Source organism: Agelaius tricolor, unplaced genomic scaffold (genome assembly GCF_023055355.1).
Source record: "Agelaius tricolor isolate 1412-34295 unplaced genomic scaffold, bAgeTri1.0.p SCAF_9, whole genome shotgun sequence".
Taxonomy (NCBI): Eukaryota; Metazoa; Chordata; class Aves; order Passeriformes; family Icteridae; genus Agelaius; species Agelaius tricolor.
The window spans coordinates 40,154,302-40,160,936 of record NW_027269269.1 but is presented as its reverse complement, the minus strand read 5'-3'; positions in this window follow the sequence as shown (position 1 = coordinate 40,160,936).

Genomic DNA, 6,635 nt, shown 5'->3' with positions numbered 1-6,635 from the left:
AAAAAAATTTAGACAGTACAAAGCATGCAATGACATTTTTCAATTCACAAAAAGAGGCTTTCTTCAGAATATATCTAAAGGAAAATATGACAGCAGGGAAATAGATCTAAAGAGGGTTTTTTTAAGCTTGTGAACCAAAGAATGATGGTAAAGAATGTAGAGTCTGGGTTAAAATACATAGGTGAAATAGCTGCAGATTTCACATAAACAGAAGAAAAGTCTGCATCAAGGTTGCCAAATGATATGTTTTTATGTGGAGATGGTCTTCTAAATGAAATTCCAGCATGTTATAGAGGTGCAAAAGAATCAAAGAATAATTGAAGTATTTCTATTTATGAAAGTACCTAGAATTTCACTCTCTTTAGAAAAGGCTGAAGCCCTCTTTACTGGGAGGGATCATATTGCAACAAAGAAAAAAATTGTCAGAGAACTCAAGTCAGAAAATGGAACTACACACTATAAAAAGAAATGGATTCAGTTTAGCACAGTGCATATAATGCAAAGGAGAGAAAAATATGTATGGTTAATGTGGTTTAAATAATGAGATTCTGGATATTTGTATTAGGTAGCAGAACTAGGCAAGGTGGTGTGTAATTTGTTTCTTCTGGTGAAGGCTCTGCCCCCCTGTACTGGGAACAGGGTCACTACTGAAGCTGAGACCTTCCCCATCCATGGAAAAAGGCCAGTTCTTTTGTATGTGCTTTGACTTTGTAAACCCTGCTGTTAGAGGCAGCTCATGGAGCAAAAAGGCAAAATCTTCAGCATATTGGCAGCCATTGTCTCAATGGCAGTAGGTAATATGACCAAATCCTGTGTCACCAGTTTTCTTGCACTCTTCTGTATGACCAGGGGTGATGAAAATGTTTTCTTATGGATTCCTCTAACACAGAAAGGTTTGTGCTTTAAACACTTAAACACGTATTTCTTCACAATGCTTCTCTAAGAGTGAAAGCCTCCAGTGAAGCCACTGAGGCATTTCTGGGAAGTCTGTAAGCAATGTTAAGAGAAGTTGGTTGTTGTCAACAGGAGTTGTGAGAGCAGCACAATGTTCTGCTCTGTTTGTGTATACATAACAGTAAATCATGCCTGACTTCAAGCAATGAGGAGACTTCACCTAACCAGCATTTGTCCTTGTACCAAATATCTATTAAGAGTTTTTCAAAACCCTTAAATAGCTTAGGAGGCAAAAATATACATGTTAAACTTCAAAGCAGTTTAGGTATATTCATAAATAATGACTTTTCACCTATGTTATTTGGTATTAAAAATCTAATGTTTTTATCTGAAAAAGGCACCAGCACTGCAGAAAAGCCAGCACTCTCCAATTATACATAAGGATAATATTTTACTTATTGCAGTTCATTCTCATTTCAATTGCTTGCCTGTCTTTTCTGCTCCATATCCTAGGAGAAAAAGAAAAGACAATCAGTACAGAAAAAGACAAAGAGCACAGAAGTTACCAGAAAGAACCTTAAACAAACCTCAGCCCCCTAATTTTACTGTTCATATGTAGTTACTCTTTTCTTCAATGGTGCAATGAAGAAAATAATGTACGAGATAAAGTAGGGGAATATTTTATGATATGCTAATAGGACTGATTCAGATAAAGAATTGTACCAAATGGTACAGTTGCTCATATTTTAATATCCTTGGGGAGAGTTTTACCAAAACAACTTAGTCCACAGAGTTACTGCAAAATCAGATTAGCACAGTGAGGCCCTGCCAATAAGTTATGACAAATCCTTTACACTTCAGAGTCTGCAGCAAGTACACATGCTCCTACATACCAACCACTGACTGGGCTGGAGACTGGGCAAAAAAAGTACTATTGGTGTTGGCATTAGAAATTGAAAATCTTTTTTTTTCTGGATACTTGTTGAGTGGTAACATGGGAATAGCTACTAATCTCACTGCTGTGCTGAATTGGGAGTAAAACAGGAGTGGCTTTGATTAACATAAGTAATATTTTGCTGTATTTGTACATCACAATACAGAAGTAGAGAGTCAGGAGAGAGGAAGATAAATCTGCCCTGTTTGTGGGTCACAGAGAAGCAAGTTCTCATGTAAAAGAGATTGTTGTTATTGCTGTAGTTGGAGAAAGAGGGCTGTTCCCTAACACAGAAGCTGTTAAGAAACAGCCTTGGAAATGTTAGGAAGGAAACCTATTGTTTTCCTTCTTACCATCATGTTCTGGGGAAATAATTCTTTTTGTGAGTTTTCTTTTTATAAATGGCTAAACTAAATATATTTCACCTAAGAAATAATGAGCTGTCATTATATGTTATTCTTCTTAGCAGTTAAGCTACAGTGTCAGAAACTTTTTTTAAATTGAAATATGTTGTTAAAGCATAGCTTAACAAAGTTCAGTGGTGATATTACCATTACTGTATTGCACAATCATTTGAACAAGACAAAAATCAAAATTAGACAAAGATAAAATCATAGTGCACTACTATACAAGGTTACTGATTGTACTGATCACTTACCAAAGTTTTGCTGTTGCTAAAAGTTCTCTCTGCCTCAAGGAGAACCTTGAGAGGTGTCTGAGCTCAAGGGGAGATGACTGGTGCAGCCAGGCTGTTTAGCAGGGAGAACTCAAAGGAGGCTTGCTTAGACTGTCATAACTATGGCATAAAGTGCTTGGCTTGGAAGTCAGATCACATGGGGTGGAGAAGATATGCATGAGACTCCTTTTGTCCACAAGTTTCTTTGTTCCTTGATGTATGAGTCTAGGAAAAGGCACCTGCTATTTATGTGCTAATGGCATGATCCTGTTCCCAGCTCCTGTTTGCATTGATGCTCCCTGTGCCATTGATGCTCCCTGCTCCTGAGAGGGTTTTCAGACCACAGATTGGAACTGGAGAAGTTCTTGGCCTGGTTACAGCTCAGCCCTTTGCCTTCTTTGGAGCTTGTACCAAACAGCTCCTGGTTTGGGTAAGGAGTTGAGTGTATCCATTATAGAAGACAATATTTAACTGGTTGAGCCAAAGGACAGAAGTATCAGTAGGATGGGACATAATTTTCCTCCTGAATAGCATATTCAGACCCAAAAGGTATGGCATGAAATACTATAAACACAAAGGAAGTTGGTCAAAAGTCAGAACACTTTGGGATTTGTTGCCCCTTTTCAAACGTGGTAACAGAAGGAAGGGATAAAAGAGCTTTAACACTGATATTATATATAATAAATGCTCTCTATGTCAAGTATAAAGTTGTAACAAAAAATGTTTAGATTTCGGTGACTTGGTAAAAAATCTTTATTTTGATTTATTTCCAGACAGCTTTCAATCTGTCTGTGAACAATGAACCCATAGTATTAACAGGACACTACACAATGTGTTTTCTTCTTTATAACAGTGTAAAAGAATACAGAAGCATTTGGGGGTAAAAAATGAACTTAAGTTTCGAGTGTTTTATCTGGCTCCACTCCAAAACAAATGGAGCACATGGAGGGCAGCTACTCTGGGGTGCTGAGAATATCTGTCAGGCCTAGAGTACTGAATGGTCTTTGTTCACCTCTCAGAAGAAATAGTGCAGAGAGATTATATAGGGTATGTAGGATATATTTGTATGTTACGTGCGTATATTCGCTGCTGGTTGTTACAGGAGCATGTTAAAAAGTGAGAAAAGAAGAAAGTGACATTATCTAATTTTCCACTGACTGTTTCTAAATTAAGTCAGCATTTCCTGTGGTACAAATTGCTGCTCATACATTTTTGAAGTTCCCACCTGTTCCAGTTCTGTCTCAAGCTGATTGTGAGGCTGCTGCATATAAAAACACAAAGTAACATCTGTGGCTTCCATGGTGGAAGGAGAAAAATTTCTATATTAGCCCAATAGTCATCTTTACTGTATCACTGAAGTGAAAATGTCTGTGTTGTGGATTCTGAGGCAGAAACAGGTTAGTGGGATTTAAATGAAGGTTATCTACAAGGAGAATGGGATGTTGTTCCTGACAACTCTATGTGTCTTGTTGCTTTCCATGATTTTTCTAGTTGACTGCAGAGACCCCAGAATGAGTCCCACTGCTGATCTTCTGCTGTGGGCCAGAATCTTAAACCCCAATTTTTTTTTTTCTTTTTCTTGATTTTTGTTTTTTACCTTAGAGTTGTTGGGCAAGGGTGAAGCCAGTGAAGCCAGTGAAGCCAGAAAAATGGGGTTGTGCTAGTGTAGCAAGCCTTGTGTCACATATTGCTGCCCCTGCTCAATAAAATGTATGTGCTTTGCTCTCTTTTTTAATGGCTTGTCCATTAGAACAGCCTCAATATTCTTCATGGGTCTTATTTGAAATAGTTTTAAAAATCCAAATGGGAGAAAATATATTCCTTTCTTGATCTGCTTTAATGGGAGTTGTGCCTAGGGATGAGAGGACAATAGATCTTCCTGTGTCTGAGTGAGATTGCTTCTTTGGAGATTCAGAAAGGTGATTTGTCTTTAAAATGATGTTGTTTAAAACTGCTTTGTTTATTTCTTAAATGCAGTAAACCAGAGCTTCCAGCTACATAGAAGTAACTAGAATCTTAGAAAAGATTATTTCTAGTAATTATTTCTGGAAATTATTTCCAGTAATCTTGGAATATGGGATTTACAGGCTTATGTTACGTGCAAAAGGAAAATCTTAGAGCTGTAAATAAGCCAGGAACAAACAGCTTTTGTCTACTTTCAAGTGTTTATTTCCTGTGTCCTTTTGGCATCTGGCAATGAAATAAATTCTTAAGATTGAAATGCAGCACCAGGGTTTAATTTTTCAGAGTGAATGTAGTTTAAGTGAGTTGCTGTAAATGCATTGGAATGAACAGCAAGAAAACATAAGTACTTACTAGGATGGATCTGCTCCCATGCACTCTCTGCAATAAAGTATCAAGCTTAGAAACCATCTTTTACTGTGGTAGCTCAGCTATTCCTAGGAGGACTTCTTGTTTGGGGTTTTATAATGTCTGGGATATTCAGTGGTGTTTAGGCCTCCATTTTTGTTGTTTATTCTTTGCTCATTTGTCCCCTGTACTGGGCACTGGTGAGGCAGCACCTTGAATTGCTTGTTTTATTCTGGGCTCCTCATCGTAGGAAAAACATTGAAGTGAAGATCAACATGCAGGTCCAGAGGTGAGGAATGGAGCTGGGGAAGGTCTGGAGCACAAATCCTGTGAGGGGCAGCTTGAGGGAGCTGGTGGGGCTGAGCCTGGAGAAAAGGAGGCTCAAGGGGAACCTTGTTGTTCTCTACAACCCCCTGAAAGGAGGGTGGAATCAGGTGGGGATTGGTCCCTTCTCCCAGTAATAGGACAAGAGTGAATCACCTCAGGTTGTGCCAGGGGAGATTTAGGTCAGATTTTATGGAAAATTGCTTCATAGAAAAGTCCGTCAAGCATTGGAAAATTCTGCCCAGGGAATGGAAAGAGTCACCATCATTGGAGGTTTCTAAATGAGGTGTAGATGTGGCACTGGGGGACATGGTTTAGTGCTGGACTTGGCACTGTTGCACTTATGGTTGGATTCAAAGACCTTACAGGGCTTTTCCAACCTAAATGATTCTATGATTCCATATTTAACAAACATTCATTTTTCAGAGGAGTTCCTGATTGATTCCCTGAATATTGAACTTTGTGTCCTGTCAGGAGAACTCAAAGGAGATTGAAAGACTTCTGAAATACTGATTTAGTTAAAATACTGATTCTTAAACCCTCAGTTGTTCTTGCCTCCTGCGCTGAGAAGGAAGTAACTTTTGTTTAGTGATAGAAATTCAATTGGCTACAGCACTCAGTATCATGGGGTACACACCAGTACCCTGAATAAGATGTGGTGCAGATGCATCAAAGAGTAAGCAGACCAAATGTTAGTGAGTGTTAAATAGGTAAAATATTTCCTGTGGTGAAAGGACGAGTCCTGTGTCAGTAAAATGCTGGTATATACCAGCTTTTGGTGGATTTTTTAATCAAAGAGAATGTAAAAACCAAAATGGGAAACTATTTACTTGACCAGCCAACTGCTCCCAAGAAATGTATTCACCATAGCGATTTAGTGTAGTTCCTTCACAATACAGGATTGTTGTACACATTTTTTCTACATGAAGTTTAAAGTTCCAATTTCAGTTCTGTTGCCCTCTCCAATTTTCAATCCTTACTTTTTATATATTATTGTTATTCTAAACCTATTGGGTGCAGTTAGTTTTATTCTCCAGATACCTTATCTCTAGTCATTCCCCAGCCTAAACACTGCACATAAAACTTTTTTCAGACCACTTCCCCCAAGATGTAAAAATATTGTTTATAAAAAGGCCAGGGGGAGAACATAAGGTCTATCATTGTATAAATAATTTCAGCCATGACATGGGAACTATTTTTAAAAGAAAGACATACCAATAACTGACTAGATCTGGGGGGAAAAAACTGTTTCTAATAGGAAGCTTTTAAAGCCTTAAGCCTGAAGTTGAGGGGGCAATGTTTCCTGGAGCCCCATTTAGTAGCTAGTATAGACTAAATCTCATTTCACATGCATGAAATCTGCTGTTCATTCAGCACATAATCGCTTTGCTGGGTGGAAAAGTCAGGCTGCAGATTCCAGCCTGCCTGAGACGAGAATCGCAGAGCCCTCTCTGCGTGTGTGCGTCTTGCCTCCGCAAACCCCACCACGGCTCGTGC